Genomic DNA, 13,678 nt, shown 5'->3' with positions numbered 1-13,678 from the left:
GTCATTCGGTGCGTGTTCGGAAAAATTATACCTACGAAGTCAAAGGTTGGCGCTGCACGAAGCGAGCTACCTAAAAAGGGTGCTGTCACTAATTTTTGGTGTTAATATTGTTACACAGTTCGCTTCCTTTACTAAACAGAAAACTCTGGCTGAAATGTGAGTGGCATGAGAATCGTGGAACATACTTCAATTTGAACTGATTTATCGCGCCGACGGAACAGCACGTGGAGCGGTGCACAGCAAATGGACATCAGCGTGACATCACTCCGTGAGATGGACAAGTGACGTAGACGTCGGCATCCTACGCTCTTCAGAAGCTCGTGACGTCACTTCACGCGCGCCCCGGCAATTGGGCGCTGGGGAGGTTACGAAGTGATACAGAGCCAGTAGCCAGAGCTACAGGCATAACCGCTGCCCAGAAAGGCACTCTTGCCAAAAATAAAGTTCTAAAAGCGGGAAAGGAGCCGATAATAAAGCCCAGTACCGCAACAGAAGCGGCCATCAGGTCATCAAATTTCCGCCGCAGTGCTAGGCCTAACGCCTTACGGCAGCTCATTCCCTCAGCTCCGGCGACGGGGTGGTCGAAACGCCTCCTCCGCCTTTTGCCGTGTTTTGACGTCCGCACAAAACGGTGAGGTCATTCCGTGATTCTGTCACACGCGCCCTCCGGCCTGGAACCGCGGGGAACCAAAACGGGCGATTTTCCGGCCGTTCAGTGTAATTAAATATCGCGCGCTCAAGTATTTAAAGTGCTGTTTCGGGTTCGCCAGGCCGTTAAGAATTGGTGAAATCAATAAAAGGAACATAAAATTTTGGTGTCAGTACTCCTTTACAGCCGCGTAAAAATGGCCGCAATGCTCATCATGCCCACAACGCATGCCAACGCAATAACAATAAACAGTTTAAACCAAATTACACTGCTTGAAAAAAAAAAGTGACTGTTAAGCTGGCTTTTCTTAGCTCAACTGACTTCCTAAGCGCTCGTGAAAGGCGTCTCTGACTTGCTGCTCGTGCATATCAGGACCTCCAACGTGAAACGCACCGCAAGGCCGCCGTGATAAAGAATAAAAGGTATTCAGAAAGTCCTAACGAGACTCGGGAGTCACTTGCCTAACGAACAAAAGCAATCGTGAAGATTCACGGGATAGTTTCCGTTCCCACTCTTAAAAGCGTCTCACCCAACGTAACGAGCTGAGGGCCTCGCCGACCGAAACGCGAGAAAGAAAGCAGCCACGTCTTAGCATGCGGCCGCAGCGTGTACACACTTCACAACCGCAACGCGTGGAACAGCCGAGGGGGAAGATAAACTGAGCTGTTACTCCCGCACCTGTTTCAACATGCGCTGCTATTCAGCTTCCAACTCTGCTTCAGAAAAGTCTCAAGCATTCGCCAGTTTCCGCTTGCATCAGACCACCGGAGGCAAACCCGACGGCCGCAAGTTTTCTTACGGCTCTTAAAAAGGAAGTGGGAGCAACGACGCGTCCCTGCGGTGTACACCAATGTTTGAGTATGACGGAGGCCTCGTTTAGAGGTCGCTGCTGCTTCTCCGTAATTAGTGCACGCTTAACTAACCACTCGTTTGGACCGAAAGGATGGATGACGGAGGAGCGTTGCATGCATTGTTAATGCGCCGTAATACGCAAGGCTGGACAACAAGTCAGGCAGTGTATACCCAATACCGCAGGGTGCCGTGACGGGTCTCATGAAAGATGGCCTGTGAGGCAGACGGCGTTCGGTCATTTAGCATGCTCGGTCCGAGCACGGCTCGTTTCGCGGGTTTCCCTGGGAAGAATGTGACGGGGCTGTATATATATAGAAGGGTCCGGAGGATGTGTGTCTTGGAGCTCCCTCGGGGACTCTTGCGCCCCGCTGCAATGGAGATGGATCACCATGGCGGGGACGACCGCGTTGTTCGTCGCCTCTGTACACTGCGGCGGCTGGGTTGAATGGGTTCTTGTAACACGGGTTCTGGCGGGGAGAACGTCTTTATGTATTTTTTTAATCGCGGTGAGTAGGCCCGACATTCAGCTGACTCGCGAGTCGCCCAATTGTACGGGTGAGTGTACGCGAGTGAAAGATTTGTCACAGGATGCGTGGCACGCTGGGCTCCAAGTGCTTCCAACCCTCTCTCTCTTTCTCTAACACAAACACTTGCTCGAAATAAAAGTTTATACTCTCTCTCTCCTCTCTCTCTCTTTCTAACACGGATACTTGCTCTATTTCTCTCGTCTATGGCTTCACCCCGACATTTTATCGCCAACAAAATGCAGCTTAGCAATCCAAAAGTGAATCAGGTATTCTCCTTAAAATTACTGCGCTTCTACCTGTATTTTATCTTTTAAAGGCAGAAGCACGGCAATGAAATAAAACGTACTCCCGGTCGCGGAGCAAGGCGAAATAACTTTGCGTAGAATAAAGCGCGTCGCCTGTAGCCACGTCACCTGGAAACTCGGTTTACACCGTTTTTTACACCCAGCCTCGAAATTAGATCGGTGTTATCACTCAACGAGGACTGCGCAGCAGTACGAAACGGTAACGATGGAGCGGCGACGCGATCAACGATATCTTCCTGCGCGCAGCTCCGGTATGCAACGGAAGAAGAAATGCACAAAAACCCGTTTATCTCTGCCCGAAGCGCGAGCGGCCCCGCCCAGGCTGTGTCTGTCGGTGCCATTACAGTTCAACCTCGATTTTACGAATTTTAAATTTAACGTACAAATCTGGATCGCACCGCAATTGCCTGAAGGAAGTTGTCCTCGGTTTTACGAATTACCCGATTTAACGAATCTCCCAAGCTAACGAACAAAGTAGTCTTCAACGCGGAGTGGCCCCTAAAACATTAGACAGACAACAGACAATCTGACTTGCTCCTCAGCCCTAACTCATCGGTTTGCCTCGACCAATCAGGCGCCCAAACGTACTAGCTCCGGCTCGGTTGCAAACAACAAATCGATGACAAGTTGCAGATCGTTGCCGAGTCCAGTCCCTCCAGCGCAGCTCTGAAGCGATCACTCTCACTGCCACCTCGTTCTAGTAAAACCGCTGCCCGTTTATTTTCACTTTTTTTTCCTCCTCACCCGTCCACTCAGCCGAAGCCGAAAAGAACAGAATCAAAGCGGTCTCCCCTTCACCCCACGAAAATGGCAGGACCACGAAGCCGTCCCCCAGCTGATTCCGGGCGCGATAAGGTCTACGTGAACGCGAGGCGCCGCTCTTGCATGCGTGCAGCTCCCTCCAACAACGAGAGCCTTTTTTTTTTCTTTTCAAATAAGAGGGGGGGGGGGGGGAGGAAGGGGGAAGGGGGAGGTGACGGAGGTAGAACCACCTGCGCCCAGCCCGGTGAGATGCGGGGACCGGAGACCGAGCGTGCAGAACCCGCATACACAGTAGCAACCGTTCATTGCACTCGGAACTGGCCTACATCGTTCCTCTGTTCCCCATGCTTCGCGTTTAAACTTTCCACCTCCGAACCGCTTCAAGCGCTGCAGTGCTTGATTGATTGTAGGGTTTAACGCGCCGACGCAACGCAGGTGATGAGGCGCGCCGTCTCCGGATTAACTTTGACTCCCTGGGGATCTTTAACGTGCGCCTAAATCTCGTACACACGGCCGTTTTTGCCTTTCGCCTCTAACAGAAAAGCGGCCGCCGCGGCCGGGAATCGAACCCGCCACCTCAAGCGGTGCAGTGTTCGGAACATGGTTTTGCTGTTCGTTGAACCTGCACGAAAGTATCCCCGACTGATTCCTCCCTTGGTTGAGCACGATGACGGGTGACGACGGGGGTGCGTGAATCCATGGCCACGTACTCACCCCCCTGAAACCGTACTTCACTAATTTGACGAGCCTGTGATAAGGGTATGATGGCAACGGTTTGCCATCAAGCGTTAGTACGCAATGGGCTAGATGTGGCAATTCGTACTGCTTGATTTTGAATTGTCTGGACTCGTGTCGCTAGTTGCTGTCGAATGTAGGGACAGCCGCATCGTCAAGCTGCCAGCTTTTCTGCGACTGTCCCGTATTCTTCAACAAAAATAAAGTTAGATTTGACTTGATTTGAAGTAAGGTATGTGTTACCCCATGAAACAAAGCAGTAAAAAGTATGAAAATTTTAATCGAACGCCGTTCCATCGAATGATATTTCCATTACAGCCATATAACAAATGAAACAATCCTGCGCCTCACTGACGTCTCCATTCTGACATTGCTCGTGTCAGTGAGGAAGAGACTGATCATCATCATCATGAACATGGTGATGATGATGGTGCGATAAAATTCACGAAAAAACGACGCCACCGACTTTGGGGCCGAAATCTGCCGCGTCGGAGGCGGCCAAAGTCGACGAACTTGCACGCGTTCCCGTGTGAGAAATTAAAACGAAATGTCTCGGTGACTTCGAACGAGTAGAAAAACGACACGATACCTTCGGAGAAGAGTGCACATTTGTCAGCGCACGGGTTTCCCCGGCGATGTCCCGTCCCTTCTCGCGAGATCGGAGGAGCTATTGCTAACCGTGTAACGCTTGACACCAACAATATATTTGATGCCAGAGTCACACTCGCCTCCCGTTTCTTTTCGTCGCCTGAAAACGTGCGCGGGCGTCTGTGCTTTGCTGTAAGCATCTGCCAACCGTTACTTTAGAGCAACAACGACAACAACAAAAAAATTCCTGGCCATCTGAAGGAACAGTCGCGCAGACGGGACGAGCAGACAGGCAAGAGAGCAACAGAGAAGAATTATAAAACATAAATGAAACCTGACCAAACGAGATTAAAAACGCGAGGAAATTTAGAGAATTGTCTAGCTAGTAATGCGCTTCATTTTTACGACGCTTGTCTTTATTTTCAGTTTTTCATAGCCACATTATAGTAGCCGAATATACGCTGGGTTATTTTATCGTTTTAAAGTTCTCCTTCGTTTCGCTTCGCGAATGATTCTTGTCTACGCTTTGTTGGGGGAGACGTTTATTTTCGACGTTGTAAGCTCGTTTTTATAATAATTAATTTCATTCTTTTCTATTTTGCGTATTTTAACGACTAGACACACAACAAAACATCAGAGTAAGAATGAGAAATTAGAAATAAAACGAAACCTGCGCACCTGGGATTAAAAAGTTTTTTTTTTCTCTCCTCGCACTGCACTTTTTTTTTACCTTATTGTTCATTAATCATTTTCGTAAAAGGACTAAGCTTCGTTGTCCCACAGAACTTGTTTCCCAACGTTCGTACGACAGCCAACCCAGAACCCCCCTCTCCCTTTCAAACCTCTTTCCCCCTCTCTCAAAGAATTCCTCACCGCTTTCACTCTAACCTTGTTCCCCCTCAGCGAAGGGGAGGGCGTGGACATACCGCAAACGACAGGCAATACATTCCCACACCTGCTGGCCGACCCGCAACGATGGCGCGCAATTTAAAAATAAGTGAACAAACAGCAAACAAAAAACAGCACTGCGTGGAACGCGAAGCCCCGCATGTGTTCGAAGAGGATGTAAAGATGTGGGGCTTGAAGTAGCGTCCAGCAGTACACCTCTAACGCTACTCCAATTATGTGTCAGTATAACCGGAGCCCCGCATACATGTTTATTGCAGTCACGACGATTGCGGAACATTACGCTATACTTGAAACGTAATGTGAAATTACAAGAAGAAAGTCAACGCAGATATTGTTTGGAGCAACGGGTGGGCTGGTGATCGTATGCACACCTATCCTAACATCCAGTAACGGCAATGCTATCGTTACATACGCTCATTCTATTCACCCCCACCCCAACTTTCACAATAACTGGCCCCCGAAATCGCCCCTCGCCTTCGAAGAACAAGCGCGAACTGTGACATTATCCGGCGTTGTGGCCCCTGCGTCATTTTCTCTTTGGTTATTTCCTCTTCCTTCGTCAAGGTCGTGTGAACTGCCGAGCAGCGCTCACAGTACATACCGTTGCGTGACGCACCTATTTTTCGAGACCGCTGCGGTAATTGCCGCTAATGTAAGTGTACCGCGGTAGCAGCGGGATGCCTTCCCGCTTTTTGTTGATGCTACCATTAATGGTGTCTGCTACCGTTATACACGAACGCCGCCGCCTTGCGTGTGGACGTTTTGCTGTTGTCGAGTGTTGGTTTGTCTAGCCACTGTCGCCCGCCTTCGTACTGATTGGGCAACTTGCTACAGCTGTTACGTATTTGTTGTTCTTCGGGCAGTCCGCTCTTATGGGGAATTTCTTTTTGTAGTTAGCTTGTCTGAGAGAACGAATCAAGGCTCTAAAAAAACAAAGGAGATACCCGACACATCCACAGGTTTCCCGTTGATCTTTAGTTTTGGTTTACACCCGGAAAAATACGCTAAATCATCGGTATAACAAAATCACTTTATTCGAAGTTCCAAATGGAGCGCAACGAGAGAAAAGCATCCCTGCTTGGAACGAAGTACCGCTTATAACGAAATCAGTTTCATTCCCTGTATCTTGGTTTAGTCGGCTATACTCGGTTACAACTCAAGAACGGCACCACCTCATGTAGTGTATCACTCCGCCAAAGCGCCGGACCCGTGACGTCAGTGCGCGCGCGTTTTGAAAGGGGGTTTGCTATGAATGCGTGATATCGTCTGCCTTGTCTCACGCAACTTGTTTGTCGTCCCCGGAGTCGTTCATAAGCATATTAAGTCCAAAAAAATCACGGGAACGGCTCACGCCACGTTCAAAATATTCCCAGTAACGCCCTACTTGCGCCGCGCGGAGAAACACCCGGCTACGGTGATAAGGCACAGCGGCAACTTCCGGTGCCGTTCTTAAGTTGTCACAGAGTATAGACTGACTACATTTCAAAGACATAAGGACTGCGGAAGGTGGCGGGAAAAAATATCCCCTCCAGTCTTCCGCCGACTCAGAACTGTCGTTCGAACGTGTGCATGGAGTGCCGCAATGACTTGTCCTGTCCCCAATGCTTTTCTTTACCTGCGGGCAGCACAAAATCGCCCCCTGCTCGTATTCTGTGCAGCGCTAGGAGGCATAGCCGTTCCCCAAGTAGCAAGATGAGGGGTTACCCTTTTTTTAAAGCAAAGCTTTACTACTTTCGTCCAGCTACTTCGTGGAGGATGCGCAACGTCACTAAGCCGTAACCATTTTGTTTATTTTGCTTGAGGCTGCTGCCAAGAATGGCGGACCGGCATCCCCCGCATGCGCAGATCGCTATCGGAAAAAGGTCCATTCTCTTCGAGTTGCTCGTTTTTGCGTGATTCACCGGGTATCCCGGATTGCTGTAAATACGCTTCTGACCAATGTGGAACAAGCATAAGGCAGATCACACGAAATGACCATGACTTTTTTTTTTATTTCCCCGTGAAAGTGGACGTTATACACGGTAGTTTAAGAAGAGAAACCGTAACAAGGACCGGGTGTAACGTGTGATACTAAAAAATGGTTGATTCAGAGCGCAGCCGAAGAGAATAAACTCTACGAGAACGACACCTGTGTCACTCAGGCAGCGATGTAAATAAGTATAACCGTAAGGGTAATTGTGAATGCGAAAATTGGATAATGCGAGCCGGAGGTAGTGTCACCCAAAACTGCGTTGACGCTGAGTAATTTTCTTTCCCAGCACTTTCCTCTCAAGCACAATTCGTTTCACCATTGTGACATTTGTGGCCTCAACGGAGCGTAGCGGTCGTCAGCATCTCGATACAGGTGCAGTAAAAATTCCTATTAAGTATCCAAACTTTTCTTGGGACACTTTCGGTGGAAACTCGCCGAGCAAGCTCCCCGAACGCTCAGCGTCAAATGCACCGGGCTTGTACTAAGCCAGCCCACCTGCCGTTAATGGTTCCCTTTGGAAAAAGAAGGAGCACCAACCCCCCATGCCCCCTCTCAAGCCCATGCCCTGCCGTAGAACCAAACCAAAGCGTACCAAGCGCACTGCCGTATTATTATGGCCCCTACCGGCAACACAGCAGCCCAACCCTTCTTCCGCAGACTCGTCATCACCACCGATATAAATAAGCCGTTTGCCTCTTTTTTTTTCTTTTTTGCAGCATTATCGTGTTGTCAAAGGCCAGATAGAAACGTTCGCACTCCGACCGTCTTTGAGCTCAGCCAACCGGAAGGCCGTTTTTGGGACATTTTGATTATTCTCACGGGTGGAAAACGACGTCGAACTAACGCCAGCCTGCATTCAGGTCGGTGATGATGCCTCGCCGCCGTTCCCCCTTCAAATCTCCCCCCGTGGATACTGACCGCCGAAACAGCCGGGAGAGCTGGGCTCACTGCGCTTTCTGAAGGTCAATGTCGACCGAAGAGAAAGGCCGGAGGGGGAAGGACACGAACTGAGAGAGAGAGAGAGAGTGTAGAGAAAGAAGAAAAGCTTCAAGGAGAATCGCTGGGATGCAGCGCGGACCCCGCCGGACACTCTGCTCCCCCCTTTCGCCATTTTTACATCCTCTTTCCCAGGCGCATGCGTAGCGAATTTCGGAAGTCGGCAATCCCCCCCTGCTTGGCTCTAACTATGCACGCGACGTCTCCACCTGCCGTGGGTTTGACCACCAGAAACTCCGTACAGCTTCCGACGACAGGAGTCCGCTGCATCACGTAGACGCACCCGTTTTTGCAGCTTAATTCGACGTCGAACAATATTTGCACTGCATGTGCCGTCGTTGGTTTGAAAGAAAATTGAAAAAAAATGCACATTTTTTCGTAATCTATTCTGCTTTTGACGCCGAAGTACTCTAGGGCTTAAAATGAAACAAAAAAAGTGCATTGACATTATGTAAGATGGAAACTAAAGGTAGAACCAAGATCTATTAACCCGCCATTGGTGACCGATTCAAGAGGCGGTTTTGTTATGTCAGAAGGGTTTGCTGAAGGGCCAGTTGGCACATTGTACTACGACGAGAAACGGCGCGAAAGACTGGACAAAATATGAAACCACAAAACACAGCGCCTGTATTTTGTGCGGTTCCTTACTTTGCCCAGCCTTTCGCGCTGTTTTGCTTTATTGCGTCAAAAGTGTTACTTCTATACGAGAAAAGAAAGACGAACACAGAACGGGTCGTTCAAAAGCAGCGCAGGCGAAAAAGTCACGAACGGAAATACAAACAAAAGTGGCAAAAACCTGCTTGAAATGTATCTGTTTTTTTGCTGTTCTTGGTGTGTGCTTGTTGGTGGCATGCCACAACTCTAACAAGTCCAGCCCATTGTCTCAGCGTTAGCAGCTACCTTGTCCGACTTAATTTCCAAATACTTGTTAGTTTTATCCTTCAGGAGAATTATTCCAGGCAGGTTAAGGGGGAGAAATAGCGCGTTAGTTACGCTCATATTGCGACAGCTAACCAACCAAGGAGCGTCGCCTTGCGAGGGCACTTCGAATGCAGTTCACAAAAACCGGGTGTTACTAAAAGCGAAGTAGAATGAGGGGCGTGGCCGAAGCTGTGCGCAACGCTAAAAAAATACAAATTAAACGCCTCAGCTTCTGCAGGTTTCAGCCCGACGTTTACGCTCGTAGTTAGGGTTAGCAAAGCCGGCATATCTTGCCAGGCTAACCCAGTAACACCACCAACCAATTGACAGAAAGTTCGCCTTATCCCGTTGGCTACGCTGACAATATCGAGTCCGTCTGCGGGTCCGCTTACTTTTCAGAAAAATAAGTAATTAAAATCTTATAGAACGTTGGAAAATGCAACTTTTGAGTGAAATGTGTCTTCGTTCTTTCACATCTGTTTTTTTTTTTGTGTGTGTGTGTGTGTGACAGAACGCCTTCATGAATAGAGTTTACGGGAAGGGCGTGATTGTCCACCGTTTTCCAAAGCGTTATCTGCCCCTGAATAATCATGCACGCACTTTTGACACTTCGAACGTTCTTCGGACGCCTGCGTCGTCGTTTTTTCTTCCACCTCCTACACCGCCCACTAAATTACATGCTATGTGCAAGCAAGATTTCGGCGCAAAGTTGAAGAAAAGAAAGCTAAAGCGGTCTTTACAATATCAACTTCAGAGAACTGGGATGGGGGCGAGCAGGGAAGCCTGGGTCGATCTGAGCTGATGCTGGCCTTCGGGGATATATACATTCCCCTCCAAGAGGACTTCAACACCCCTCAAAGACTCCACAACCATGAGCACCCACCCCCCCCCCCCCCCCCCCCTGTTCCCCCGAAATCGAAATTCTCGGTAAACCGCTGCTCGCCTTGTGGGGTGCAAAGGTCAGTAGATTTTGCACGAACACATGTCGGCTTCCTTGTATTTAGCGATAAGATAGTTACTCCGACGCTTGTGGCACATTTCGTCGCCGGGATCGTCTGCTACGCGCCGGAAAAGAAGGCGTCGCTCGGGAGCAGACGACACAAGCCACCGCGCCGCATCTTTCCGACCGGGTGAATCCACAACCGCGCACTCTTCAGCGTTCGTGGCGTTACCATCAAACGGGGGAATGGGTAAAATAGTGCATCTTACCTGCGGTAGAGTGACGTACTTTTCCTCCGGCTCAGCCTGGCCTGCTAGCAAGCACGAAGAAGACCCAACGGGTGGTGGAACGGACAAGCAACGGGCAACGCTCCGGTCACAACAACTGTGAGAGTTGCTCGTTTCCGAAAAGATGCCTGCGCCCGAACGCTCCTGGCCGCCGGGCCAATCAGAGCGAGCCGGCGCCCCTCGGCCGGCCAATGGCAGCGCGGCGCGCCCCGAGCGCCTTTGGGGCAAGGGGGAAAGGAGCAGTCTCTCTCATTTTCGAATTTGGGCTCTGGCAAGCCTCTGTCCGCGGGGCCTGCCGATGATCGCAAGGGCAGACTTGTTGAATCATGGCTGCTCTTTCGGGCTTCAATCGCTGCAAGGCACGCGAGGCCAAGCTCCGTCGAGAGTTCACGGCCCCCGCCTCGAGGTTAGGAAACGGTTATGAGGAGCTTCGAACTTCTCGGGGCAAACGATCCAGCTCCAAAAATTTGCGCGTGCTTCACGCGTTGCAGGCTATTATGAGCAACCGATACAAGGGAAGCATTAAAATTGACTTTTTAAGACATTCCATAAGAGACATTGTGAATACGAAGGCATACGAAAGATTAATAGTTCTGGATTTTTGATAGGTTGAGGGGGCAGGAAGGTATCGACCTGTTTCGGCGTCAGTTCTTGCCTCTTGGCAAGTGTTGGCAAGTTCCACTCGTCAGTACGCAATACTCACGAACAAAACGTTGTTTCATAAGACCCATCGCAACGTATAGCACTGAATCAGAGTGTAGCAGCGAATGCCACTTAGCTAACCGCACCGGGAGAACTTTTTAAATCTCCTCATTTAAATTCCAGGTTCGTCTCCTCCGTATCGACGACGTCGTTCAGTATATGTAAATGGTTAGCAGCTTCTGCTGCTGACCATTGATTAGTTACATGATTGGCTAGCCAATCATGAAGCAAAAAATGGAAGGGCGACAATGTGATAAGTGTACCGCTCTTGTACTCCCCCGGTATGGCGTATCACATACACGCGGGGCAAGTTATGCAAAAGAAGTATCCCCGTTCTTCTCTCCAGCGCCATCTCAATATTTTCCCGCAATTAACAGATAAATTATTTTTCTTCGCCAATTACAACTAAGACAGCGTCAGTAGGCGAATCAGCTCAAAACTGCAAGCTTTTTTTGCTGGAGACTGCCAAAAAAGAAAGAAAGAAATGTAGATGCTAAGCAATCGCTGGTGAACGCGTGGGGTGAACTAGTGTGAAGGTCCAGTTGAAACCCGAGACACATGGGTGCACGCAGCGACAGACCACCCCTTTCTCAGGGACACTTTTCCAGCACTGAGACGTCAACTTGCTTCATACATCCCGGTTGTAGAATGTCGGCCGCGTATGCGCGCACTGCCTGCCTCCTGGGCATGGCTGGGCTGCAAAGTCTGGAACACAAAGTTTGTGCGTCAAAGCGTGTGGTTAGCGCTAAATTTCTTTAGGAAAGAAAAAAAGAAATAGCATGTATGTATGTAGGTATGTATTGAGAGAGTCAAGGACTCGTGAAGGAGAACGGTTTATTCCGGGAGGCGAGGACCCAGGAAGACCCCGTCAGGAAGCGGTGATGATGATCCGAGAAGCCAAAATGATGAAGATGAAGCGATGACGATAGTGCGTCCTATCGGAGCACGGCGATTGTCCCAGCACTGCACAGTAGATTGTCCCAGGACTGTAGATTATGCTTGGGCTCACAGTATGTATGTCATCATCATCAGCCTATCTACGCCCACTGCAGGGCAAAGGCCTCTCCCATTATTCTCCAATTACCTCGGTCCAGTGCAAACTGTGACCAGTATGTATGTATGTATGTATGTATGTATGTATGTATGTATGTATGTATGTATGTATGTATGTATGTATGTATGTATGTATGTATGTATGTACGTATGTATGCATGTATGTATGTATGTATGTATGTATGTATGTGTGTGTGTGTGTGTGTATGTATGTATGTATGTATGTATGTATGTATGTATGTATGTATGTATGTATGTATGTATGTATGTATGGGTGTATGTACGTATGTATGTCCTAGCGACGGGCCGCGTATGTGCAGTACGAACAAGTTACGAGAGTTTGTGTTATTATGGAGACACCGCCGTTCGGCGTGTGAGCGTTTTGCTTTGTCTTCCCACCGCGTACGGCGCCCGCTCACGCAAGCGTTATCTATGTTGCTGCGATGAGGGAGAACGGCGCACGCAGGTATATTCCTTTAATTTTTATTTCGTGCTGAGCGCCTAACGGACGTTGGAAATGCGATGGTCTTGCCATATAAAGGTTGGTCACGAACTCTCTTAACTTGTTCGCACTGCGCATGCGCGGCCCGTCGCCAGAATGCGCGGCATGTACTGAAAGCCACGCGCTCCGTTGTTCGTATTTCAATCTATCACGATAGTACGTATTAAAAATGTATGCATGTACGTATGAATGCATATACGTGTGTATATACGTATGTATATATGCACGTATGTGTGCACTTATGGGCGTAAGTATGTATTGAGAGAGAGAGAGAGAGAGAGAGAGAGAGAGAGAGAGAGAGAGAGAGAGAGAGAGAGAGAGAGAGAGAGAGAGAGAGAGAGATAGCTGCATGAATATGATTACAGTGTAAACCAAGTTGGCCTAAATTGTGAAGTTGCTCGCATTGTTCGACAGGAAAACGGCGTCTGGAGTAAAACAGCTCCTCTCTTAGTTGTCGCTGTTCCTTTTTTTTTCTTTTTGTTTGTTGAGAAACACAACACAAGCCCGCGTTGTCTCTCCCATACACGCTCTGCCGCTCCAACAAAGTAAACACAAAAATTTACGTCAAGCAAAGATTACGTTTGGGGCTTCGATGAATTCGATCATTCGATGAATAGAATGCTTCAATTCAAGCATTCATTGATCAGTCTAGCTATATCAGTTGCAACATAGCGATGGTGATTTCGATTCAATAGCAACGCCGGGGCTGTTCTAGACGATGCGAATCAAACCGCAGTGGCCAGGCCCACTGCACCTAACTAAATTAATAGACAAGTTTTATAGCTATAAGTTTACTGCATATTTCGGCGGCCCAAGATAGGCATGGTAATGCTGAGTTCTATACACGGAATACGCCGAACCACCCACCCTTGGTGCTATCGCCGCTAATGCTTACACGTTCGAAAGGTCCCTTCGTGGCTTCCAAAAGTGCCTTCCTTCCACATGAGTGGAAGGAAGGAGGTTTTAAGAGGACCGGGG

At 49.0% G+C, this 13,678-nt stretch overlaps 1 protein-coding gene across 1 annotated transcript in view; it reads right to left on the bottom strand.

The window, feature by feature from the left end:
* LOC144159055 (caveolin-1-like) overlaps window positions 1-10,581 on the bottom strand; it is a 90,949-nt gene extending 80,368 nt beyond the window's left edge. The window contains exon 1 of the mRNA XM_077690310.1: window positions 10,426-10,581. The gene's annotated coding sequence lies outside the window, so the exon portion shown is untranslated. The remainder of the gene's footprint in view (window positions 1-10,425) is intronic.
* Between the last annotated feature and the right edge of the window lie 3,097 nt (window positions 10,582-13,678).

Source organism: Haemaphysalis longicornis, unplaced genomic scaffold, assembly GCF_048455015.1.
Source record: "Haemaphysalis longicornis isolate Haplotype H1 unplaced genomic scaffold, Haemaphysalis longicornis Haplotype H1 scaffold_10, whole genome shotgun sequence".
Taxonomy (NCBI): Eukaryota; Metazoa; Arthropoda; class Arachnida; order Ixodida; family Ixodidae; genus Haemaphysalis; species Haemaphysalis longicornis.
This window is presented reverse-complemented; position numbering and strand designations above follow the sequence as displayed.